The following is a 9,834-nucleotide window of genomic DNA, read 5'->3' as shown; positions in this document are numbered from 1 at the left end:
TGTGCTCCGCAATAAGAGAGGCCACGATAGTGAGAGGCCCGCGCACCGCGATGAAGAGTGGCCCCCGCTTGCTGCAACTAGAGAAAGCCCTTGCACAGAAACGAAGACCCAACACAGTCAAAAATAATAAAATAAATAAATTTAAAAAAAAAAAAAAAAAAGAAAGACATGGGATCCAAGGAACAGGAACCCAACCTAGCAAAGAGGTGAAGAAAAATTCCAGGGTATTCGCTGATACAATAGTTACCACATTTGAACATACTGAGAAGAGAGAGATTTTCTTGTCTGTAGCAGAATTTGAGTATGGGTTAGCTCTTCTGTGCCGACAGGTATATAAACTAAGCAAATAGAAATGAAAACCAGTACTAATCCAGAGGGAAGACAAAAGAATTATAATCATAACACCCTACATGATTTAGCTGTGAATAATATTATAATAATCACGCTAACATAAGCACCCAGTAGTGATTTTAACCAAAACTTGTGATAGAGCTATATTGGAGGATGGGGGAAGAACAAGTACATGTGTTTGGTGAGGGAGAAAATGGGCAGAGAGAGCTAAAATCTAATTTTCCATATTGAAAGTCAATAGGTAATTCTTAAAACTGAGAAATCAAGAAATAGCCACATACACAAGAAACTGAGAAATATAGAAGTAAATAGCGAAGACATAGCCAGAACCATTGAGAGTTTTATTGCTTTGGGGAGTAAAAATTTAGAATGGAGAGAGACAGGGTAGCAAACTGCTCTTTTACCCCTAGCAATACTTTTTGTCTATATGAATGTGACAGTTTGCTAGACAATATAAATCAAATCTATTTAGATAAATATATTAATGCCAGGCACTTTGGGGTTACTTTTTCTTTGTTGGCAGGGGAGGTGATGGGGAAAAGAAGGCATCTTACATGCTAGCCAAATACAATAATTCTTCCAAAGAAGAATTGGAAGGCTGGTAAATGTTCTGAGTCCGTACTTGTCTGATATGGCTTCATTTTACCTCACACTTGAATGATAATTTATGTTCAAAGCCATTTCCCCTCAGAGCTTGGAAAATATTGCTTCATTATTTTCTTGTATCCAATTTTGCTGATAAGGAGTATGATATCAATTCAATTCTTGTTCCTATGCGTAGTGGGTTGAATAGTGTCCCCCCGCCAACACTATGGGTGTCGTAACCCCCAGCACCTGTGAATGTGACCTTATTTGGAAAGAGAGTGTATGCAGATATAATTAAGTTAAGGATCTTGAGATGAGATCCTTCAGGGTGGACCTACCCATAGTCTAGCATCCTTATAAGAAGAAGAGAGAACACAGAGAAGAAAGCCACGTGAAGATGGAGGCAGAGGCTGGACTGAGGCAGCTGCAAGCCGAGAACGCCAAGGATCTCCAGGAGCCAGGAGACAGGCATGGAAGGGATTCTCCCACAGAGCCTCCAAAAGGAACGAACCCTGCCAACACCTTGCTTTCCACCTTCTGGCCTCCAGAACTGTGATAATTACACTTCTGTTGTCTTAAGCCACCCAGGATGTGAGACTTTGTTATAGCAGCCGTAGGAAATTAATACACATGTATGTCACTCTTTTTCTCTCTGAAGGTTTTTCGGATTTCCCCTGCATCTTCTGTGTTCTAAAATCTCACTATAACATGGCTATGTTTGTGGGTTTAAAATTTTGCTGGTCATGCACCAGCCCTTTAAATCTTAGGACTTGTGTCTTTCTTTGGTTCCGGAAAATTTTTCTTCTTTTCTTTGAGAATTGCCTCTCCTCCATTATGTCTATTTTTTTTCCTCTTGGTACTCCTTCCTCACTTATGTGTCCTCTGTGTTGATGAGCTTTTCTTTCATACTTTCTATCTCCTTACCTTTTGCACTGCATCCCTGGAAAAATCCTTGCCTTGATGTTTCAGCAATTATTCTTCCTTCATCTGTGCTCATTTTGAAATTCAGTCCAACAATTTTGAGATTTTTAAAATTTCAACTAACAAAATTTTAATTTCTGTGATCTCTAGTTTTCTGATTATATAAATCCAAAAGCCTCTACATCTTTTAGATAATATTTTTTGGTTGGAAGAAAGTTATAGTGTGTCCTCAGAATGCCATCATCTGGTACCTTCTTTAGGCCTTCGTATTTCTAGTCAGGAGAAGAGTCCAGAACTTATCTTCTGATTCTGATATTTGCTGCCGTTAATTGCACCCTTGCAAGGAACCAGGGAATTTGCTGAGCATATAATCATCTTATTTAATATTCACAGCAACCCATAAGGATGGAAATATTAATATCCCCATTTAATAGATGTGCAAACTAAGGCAGGTAGGGGTTACTTGCCTCTGATCTCAGTCGACCTAGTCAGTAGTCAGATGGAATTTGAATCTAGGTATGGCTGACTCCGGAATCCAAGCACTTGGCCACTCTATTATTTTGCCTTAAATTATGTTTCATATGTCACATCCCATCTCTAGATATCAGTTTGGCGTTTGTTAAAGAAGGTTAGTATACAGCAGTAGTTCTCAACCGGGAATGACTTTGGTCCCCAGGGGATACTTGACAATGTCTGGAGACATTACTGATTTTCACAACGGGGGACGAGAGGGAGGTGCTTCTGGCATCTTGTGTGTAGAGGGCAGGAGTGCTGCTAAACGTCCTACAATGTTCAGCACAGCCCCACACCAAAGAATGATCCGGGCCCGGGTGTCAGTACCGCCAAGGTGGAGGCACCCTGGCATAGAGCCCTGTGAGCCCGTGGGTGACTAGTTCAAAATGTCACTGGTAAGTGAAGAGCTGAGTGGGCCCAGGCTCACCACTGTCATGAGAGGATAGACAGACATGTGACAGACATGTCCCTCCCGTGCCAGAGAGCTGCGGTGGCCCAAGATTCTGTCCCCAGAGGTCCCTAGCCTCCACACAAGCCCCCTAGCACCAAGTTGACACTCCCTGCGTAAAGCCCTGTCAGACATAACACAGACCCTGACTACACGTTGGGGTTTCTCCCTTTGTTTCTTCTTTCTCTCCATTTCAAACAGGCAGCCATGCCCTGGTCTGCTTCTTGGCCCCAAGGATTCTTGCAGGGTGGAAAGTAGAAAAAGACCCAGGAAGAGGTGGCTGGAAGCGGCAGTACCTAAGGGAGGGGGGCAGAGCAGGGGGGCACCCGGCTGTGTGGTGCACCTGCAGAGGCCAGCCCCTAGGCCTGGCGGTCCAGCCTTGCCCAACGTGCCCAGGCCCCAAACAGGTCTCCAGGGCAGGGGGACCAGGGAACCCACCCAGGTGGCCACAGCAGCCTGGAGCAGGACACACTGGAGGCATTGTACTGGGTCCCTGGGACGCTGGCCAGGGTGGGGGGCACCCAGCTGTGCTCAGGGTAAGAGGTAGTAGCTAAAGCACCTTTCTACCCTGTCTGACCCACTTGCCAGGCAGGCACTTGGGAGAGCGTGAAGGCAAAGCAGGAAGGCTGCAAGCAGAATGGGGAGGGGGTCTGAGCCAGACCCTCTCCGCCCTGTGGTTGGAGCCCCTGTGGCCAGAGCAACTCCAGAGCTGCCCGGCCTCCGGGGCCCCCGGGGGCAGGCGCGTTCTTCACCCTCTGGCACCTGGGGACTTCTTTAAAACTACCCGCCTGCCTCCCCTGTCACTCCCACCAGAGAAACTTGATCTTGTTCAAATGAAAACACAGGCAGAGAGTGGGACGTAGGGAAGGCCCTTTGGAGCATGTCCTGGACCCAGTTTGACCAGTCAGACAGTGGTGGGGAGGTGAATCAGCCTGAATTTCTCCTCCATTCTCCCCGGGCTGATGAGGAACCAAGGCCAGGAGGCTAACCGGTTCCCATTCGGAGCCCCGTCCCCCGAATCGAATCCGCAGGAGGGTGCCTTAACTCTGGTGGGCCTCGCTCTGTGCAGAGACAAACGGGGGAATGAAATCTCAGCTTATCAGACCCTTTTTTTCAAACTCAAATCCCATTTCCCTATTGACCCACAGGAACACCTTGGAGATCGTTCATCTTCATTTCTGATTGGTTTTCTGTCAATATTTCCCTGCCTCGCCCCACCCCAGCCTTTCCATCAAGTGGTTAATGAGCTGTAAACAAACACTTGGATGCGGGAGGGGGGTGTTTTTCCAAGAAGCCTTTTGAATAGTGGATCAAACACACAGACACACAAGCAGCAGCCTCTGGTTCTGCTATAGGTGCATGTGTGTGTTTAGTGTTTCTCACTTGGGGTCCGCAAGGCTCATGACGTGAGGGCAGCCCCTCCCCTTGCCGAGGGGAGGTAAGTAGCAGCTACCCAACTTGAAGGCAGTGCACCCAATAAGCCCGACATCTCTCTCCTCTGCCTCTCACCACCCCATAGCTGCTTCTCCTGGTTAAGGGCTCCAGAGGAGCAACTGTACAGGAGGTGGCCGAATCCAGGAGCACAATGTAGGCATGTTTGCCTCCTGGCGCCCGGCTTTAGCTGGAACTGAGCCTAGGAAAGTTCCAACCTGCCCTTCCCCGGTGGGAGGGGAGGTCTGGGTGGGGCACCTCGGCGGTGTCCCGGGGGCCAGAGGGGCCTGGTTTTGGAAGCTCCCAAAGATTACAGTGGACTGGAGAAGACAAGCCTGACTCCACAATCTGGCCTCGTGTCACCCTGGGGATGTCACTCAAGACGCCTCACTGCGGGGGTCTCAGTTTTCTCACCCATCAGAAGGGGTGAATCATTCCTTCCCCGCCTACCTCCTAGGCGGGTTCTGAGGATCCGGGAACACAAGGCTTGGGAAAAGACTAGAGGTGTCACAGATGTCAGAGAGGTGGCCATCCTTCCCTCGCCCAGTCCCTCCGGCCCCAACGCCCCCGGGGTCCCCGTCTGTCCTCCCCACCCGCCAAAGCCCAGGAGTTTTTCTGCTGCCCGCCTGAATGTTAACACGCAGGGGAAACTTCAAGGAAAACATACAGCTGATAAAAATTTAATGCTATATGTAACAAAGTAGAATGAATATTTAATCCGTGCTTTTATGCGAAACCACATAACCAACCGGCCTCACGCGGCGGCGAGGGCGGTGCTGCCCCTCCCCGCTCTCGGCGCCCGGCGCCGGCAGCGAAGCAGTTAAGCTGCTGGCAACAAGCAGCTCCTAATAAACACTCGGCTAATTCTGTAGGAAAAGCGCTAATTAGAAAAGCAATAATAATCGGTGTAATTGCTCTAAATTACCCTCCTAACAGAGAACTGCGCTCGGAGCCGGGAACGCAGCTGCCACCGCCCAGCCAGCGCCCCGCGCCCCGCGCCCGCGACTCCGCGCTCTGCTGCCCCCTGGTGGCCACCGCGCGCCGCACCAGCCTGGCCGGGAGGAGCGGCCGTGCGAACCCCGGCGCTCGGGCGCCCCCTGGTGTCCCAGTTGCTGCGGTGACCTGCGGACGGGCCGGAGGCTCGAGAACCCGAAGACGGCTCCTCGGCTTTCTCCTCCGCCCGCCCTCCTCTCTCCCGTTGGATGGCTGACAAGGAACCAACATCACCTTGGCTGCACTCAAGGAAGAGAAAACGAGGGCAAAATAATAATGGAATGAAGGGACCTCTAAAGAGTTCTCAGGATAGTGCAGATTTGGGGGATTGCTTTGGGAATGGGATTGGAAGAGACAAGTCCAAGGAAGGGGGGGGCCTTCCTCAAGGTGGGAGTTCAGGATTACAGGGAAGATGGACTGCTTAGGGGAGAGGGCCAGGACAGCTTCTGAGAGCCCAGCCCCACGTGAGCGTTTGGAGAACCTTGGATGGGCCGGACTGCTTTTGATCTGGCCTGAAATTAACAAGGGCGCAGCGTCATTCCCGTGGGTTTATGGAGCCCTGACGGGCTCCCTCAGAGATCATGCCCTTCCCTGCCTAAAGCGCTCCTGGGGTCAATATAGTTTTCAAAGTGAGGTGGGACCTCAGCCTGTGTGTGTCTCCCAGCCCTCCTCAGACCAAACCACAGGCCCTGTTGTGCGGTCAGGCTCTCTGCTCGGTCCCCTCGTCGCCCCACACACACTGGGGCTGCTGGAGGGCCGGATCCCCGCTGTGTGCGCAGAGCCTGCGGTACGCTCTCAGTGACGCTCTGTGAACAGGCTGGACGCCAGCGTGGAGGGGAAGAGGGGGCCTTCCGCTGTAAACCTGTAACCAAGGTTTCCGGCCAGAAGCAGGGGAGGGGTCTCCGAAGCTCATGGGACAGAGGACCCCGACAGCTGGGGGTCAGGAAGACCTCGGGAGGAGCGGGCAGCTGATGCTAGAGGTGGATAGTGAGGGCCCAGGGGTTCCGCCAGGTTCTGGTACCGGCTTCCCCCTCAACACGGGGAACAGGAGGGGTGTGCGCCAAAGAAACCCAGGACACCGCTCCCCTGTCCCCAGCCCTCACTTATCACCAGAACCATCCCAACGTCTTCTGTTTTTAAAGCAGGCCGAGGGGGAGGCGGCGTGAAGGGGAGCCAACCCTGCCACCTTGGCTGATGCCACAGACGCTCTGCACGCTGCCCCCTCCCACCTGTCCCGGCACCAACCGCTAGTCCCCGAGGATCTTCCCCTCCGGCCTCCTTCCCTCAAGCTTGGCACCTGCAGTACTTCAGTCTTGAAGGAAACCTGAGGACCAAGATGTAGCCTCACATCTGAAATAGTGCCTGCTATAAAGGGTGAGTTCAGTTAATGCTTGGTAAATGCTAAATTAATTAAACAGTCATAAAATCACAAAGAAATGAATTTCTAATGGTGTAATTTCAGACAGTACATGAATAGCTATTGGACACAACGTAGTACGGGGCACATAGTAGGTGCTTGAAACAACCTGTAGAATAATGTGCCTTCTTGATGTCTCTGTAAGCACCCTTTCTCTCCATCTTAAGGCAAGTGGTTGGCTTACCCCCTCATTAGGAAAGCATTCAATATATAATTACCATTTTTTTTGTTGTTGGCTGGTTTGTTTGGTTGTTTGGTTGGTTGATTTTCTGACCATGAGTACCTGTGGGGCACTCCCGTTCTCTTCCCCATGTGAGGTTCAAGGAAGCACACACAGTTGACACCATCTCTCCTCCCAACGGACTCTCCTGAATTTAGGTGCCTGGACAAGTCAAACGGAAAATTTAATTCCCAACTAATTAGCCCTGAATTTGGTGCCCCTCATCAAGTTACAGGATTGCCCCACTCCCAAGAGAGGCGGGTTCCCCACCCACAAGTGGCCAACATTTGACACTGCTTCTGTAGGTATGGAGACAAAGGCCCCCCCAGCCCCACTATTGTCTCTGCTCCGAGCACACAGGCAGGCAGACACAAAAGCCTGATGAATTCTTCATGACCCTCTGAAAGGGCGGTTCCCCCAGGCCCCGCCTATCACTGGCCACAGGTGGGCCCTTGAATGGAGAACGACATTATCTTCCAACCAACCAGTTTCCTTTCTTGAATCTTGAACAGGTCTCCCTGAATCTCCTCCCCTTAGAGATGCCAACCCTGCAGTTTGGCTGAAACCAGAATCCCCACCATCAGGTCAAGGCAAGGTCACCCCAGCATCCAGAGGAACTCGCCTTCCTTCCACACACAACACTTGATGCTGAGCAAGGCTTCTGGGGTTCGCAGGGGGGGGACCCTGGTTCTTGGCAGGGCTGTTCCCTCCCCTGCTCCAGAAAGGGTCTCCAGAAGAGATCTGCCCCTCCTTCCACAAGGAAAAGCCTGGGGAGGAAGCGCCCTCCCCCAAGCTTCCTCTTCATCCCCCAGGAGTCCTGCAGGACTGGGCCTGAGCTGAAAGGGGCGGCTCTCCCCCGTGGCGCCCTCTGCTGGTGGATCCCAGGAGGTGTGAGGACTGCAGGTTTCATGCCCTGTCCTGACTGACTGTCCAAACCACACTGTCTTCTGCCCTCAAGTTTCTCCCTCACCCAAGAAGTCCTTGAAGGAAAGAGGCAGCTGTTCTCTGTCCAAGTCCCTTCTCCAGAAATAAGTGAAGGGAGGAAGGATGAGGCCTGGGGGAGGGGCTGGATTTGAATTAATGAGCTATGTACTTTCCTTACCCTACAATCACGGCATTTGATGAAGCAGCCAATTTAACTTAGCTGTGGGATAATTTGTCATGAGGTTGTTAGGATGGAGAAGCTGGGGTGGGATGAGGAGGGGAGGGGGCAAGGCAGGGCCAGACAGAATAGGGGGCTTTCCCAAGTCCCCCCTAGAAATCCTCCTAGGGAAGGCCCACTCCATGTACCAGGAGCCCAAGGGAGAGAGTGTGGACAGGGCAGGGCTCCTCAGGGGCAGAGCTGGAAAGGATCAGGGAGGGGGACAGGGCCCAACCAGTGCACGAGAGAGCCCCGGCCAGGCAGAGGGAGACGTACCTCTCCTCTGAGGACAGGGGTGTGTCTGTGTAACTCTCCAAGGACCAGGACCTGGGGTGCTTCATATGGATATATTGGATCTGTATAGTCCAGGGATCGATGGATGCATGGATGGATGGATGGATTGGAACCAGGGATCAATGAGTGAGCTCCACCCAAAGCTTCTATGCATCTCACAATGTGACAGAACCAGGACACCTGGCCTTATTTCTGTGTCCCAGCCTCGTGCTTCCGTTATAGCCAAACATCAGATGACTCAGAGTAAGATGGTCCTTAGAAGGAAATTCATTTTCAGATATGATAGGTGATCACAGGTCCTGCTTTGCCCTGCTAGCTGTCCCAGTTTCCCCCTGTTGTCCCAGGGTAATTGTTAATAATACTCCCTTTTACTTGTCCTGATGTGGACAGTGCACTCTATGGTCGCCTGCAGAAGAGGAGACAGGAGAGAGGCAGTCACCGCCCACAGTGTCATCTGTGGTCATGCTCGGGTCTCCTGATGTCCTAGGTTCTTCCTGCTAAACTGAACCATCCAAGCACCAAGGCCTGGCACTCAGCTCCACAGAATCAGACCTCATCTGCCCACTGGGACCTTCCTCCTCCAGGAAGCCCTCCCTGACCCGGACAGCCCACATCTGAGCTCTGCCGTCCCAGTCCTGGGCACTGACCGTGTTTCTCCACCAAAACATGACTGGGCAGGCCCTCTCTACCAAGAGCTCTATACGCTGCTCTTCTGATAGCCTGTGGCCCTGACTCGTTTCCACCCCACTCGCTGGTGAACCCCTTCTTCTGACTGCCTGCTTCCTGGCAGGCAGCATCAGGCACCAGCTAAGGTGATGGATTCTCTCTCCTCAGCAGGTGTGGAGTCCCCCCTTCTCACCTGCCCCAGCCTCCCCACTTCTGAACTTTCCCACTGCCAGGAGCTGCAGGAAGCTTGCCTCTTGCAAGCTGAACTGGACACAGCCTCCGTCCACTCTCTGGAATGTAGCACCACCTAGCGGCAGCCTGCTGTCTGACAGTGCCACAGCGAAAATTCGGAGTCAACTAGTCTTCATGGAAAGTCAACCATATAAAGGCATTATGCCAGGCCATCGGGGGTGGGCAGAAGATCAAAAAGAAAAGCAAAGACATACAAATAAACAAACAGCTAAACCATGCTCCCTGCACCTGAAGGTGCCTGCCTCGCAGTGGGGAACTGAGCCTAACACACAGTGCGGTAAAAGCAGTACAGTGTGATGGTTCTATGTGCAAGCTTCTGAGTAAGACATCAGGGGTTCAAAGCCTGGCTCCAGCACTTACTAGCTGTGCTACCCTGGGCACGTTGTTTAACTCCTGTAAGCCCCAACTTCCTCTTCTGTAACGGTAATAATAAAAGTCTCTCTCTCAAAGGGATGTTGTAAAGAACAGAGGCTGAAGGATGAAAGCACTTAGCACAGTGCTTGGCAGACAGTAAATGACTTTTTAAGTGGTTGCTATTATTATTGAGATGATAAAATGATTAATTCAGGCTAAGTGTTGTAAGAATTCAGGGAAAGGTCAAC

Source organism: Balaenoptera borealis, assembly GCF_965194805.1.
Source record: "Balaenoptera borealis genome assembly, chromosome: 14".
NCBI lineage: Eukaryota > Metazoa > Chordata > Mammalia > Artiodactyla > Balaenopteridae > Balaenoptera > Balaenoptera borealis.
The sequence above is the reverse complement of the archived record's forward strand: the minus strand, read 5'-3'. Positions refer to the sequence as shown.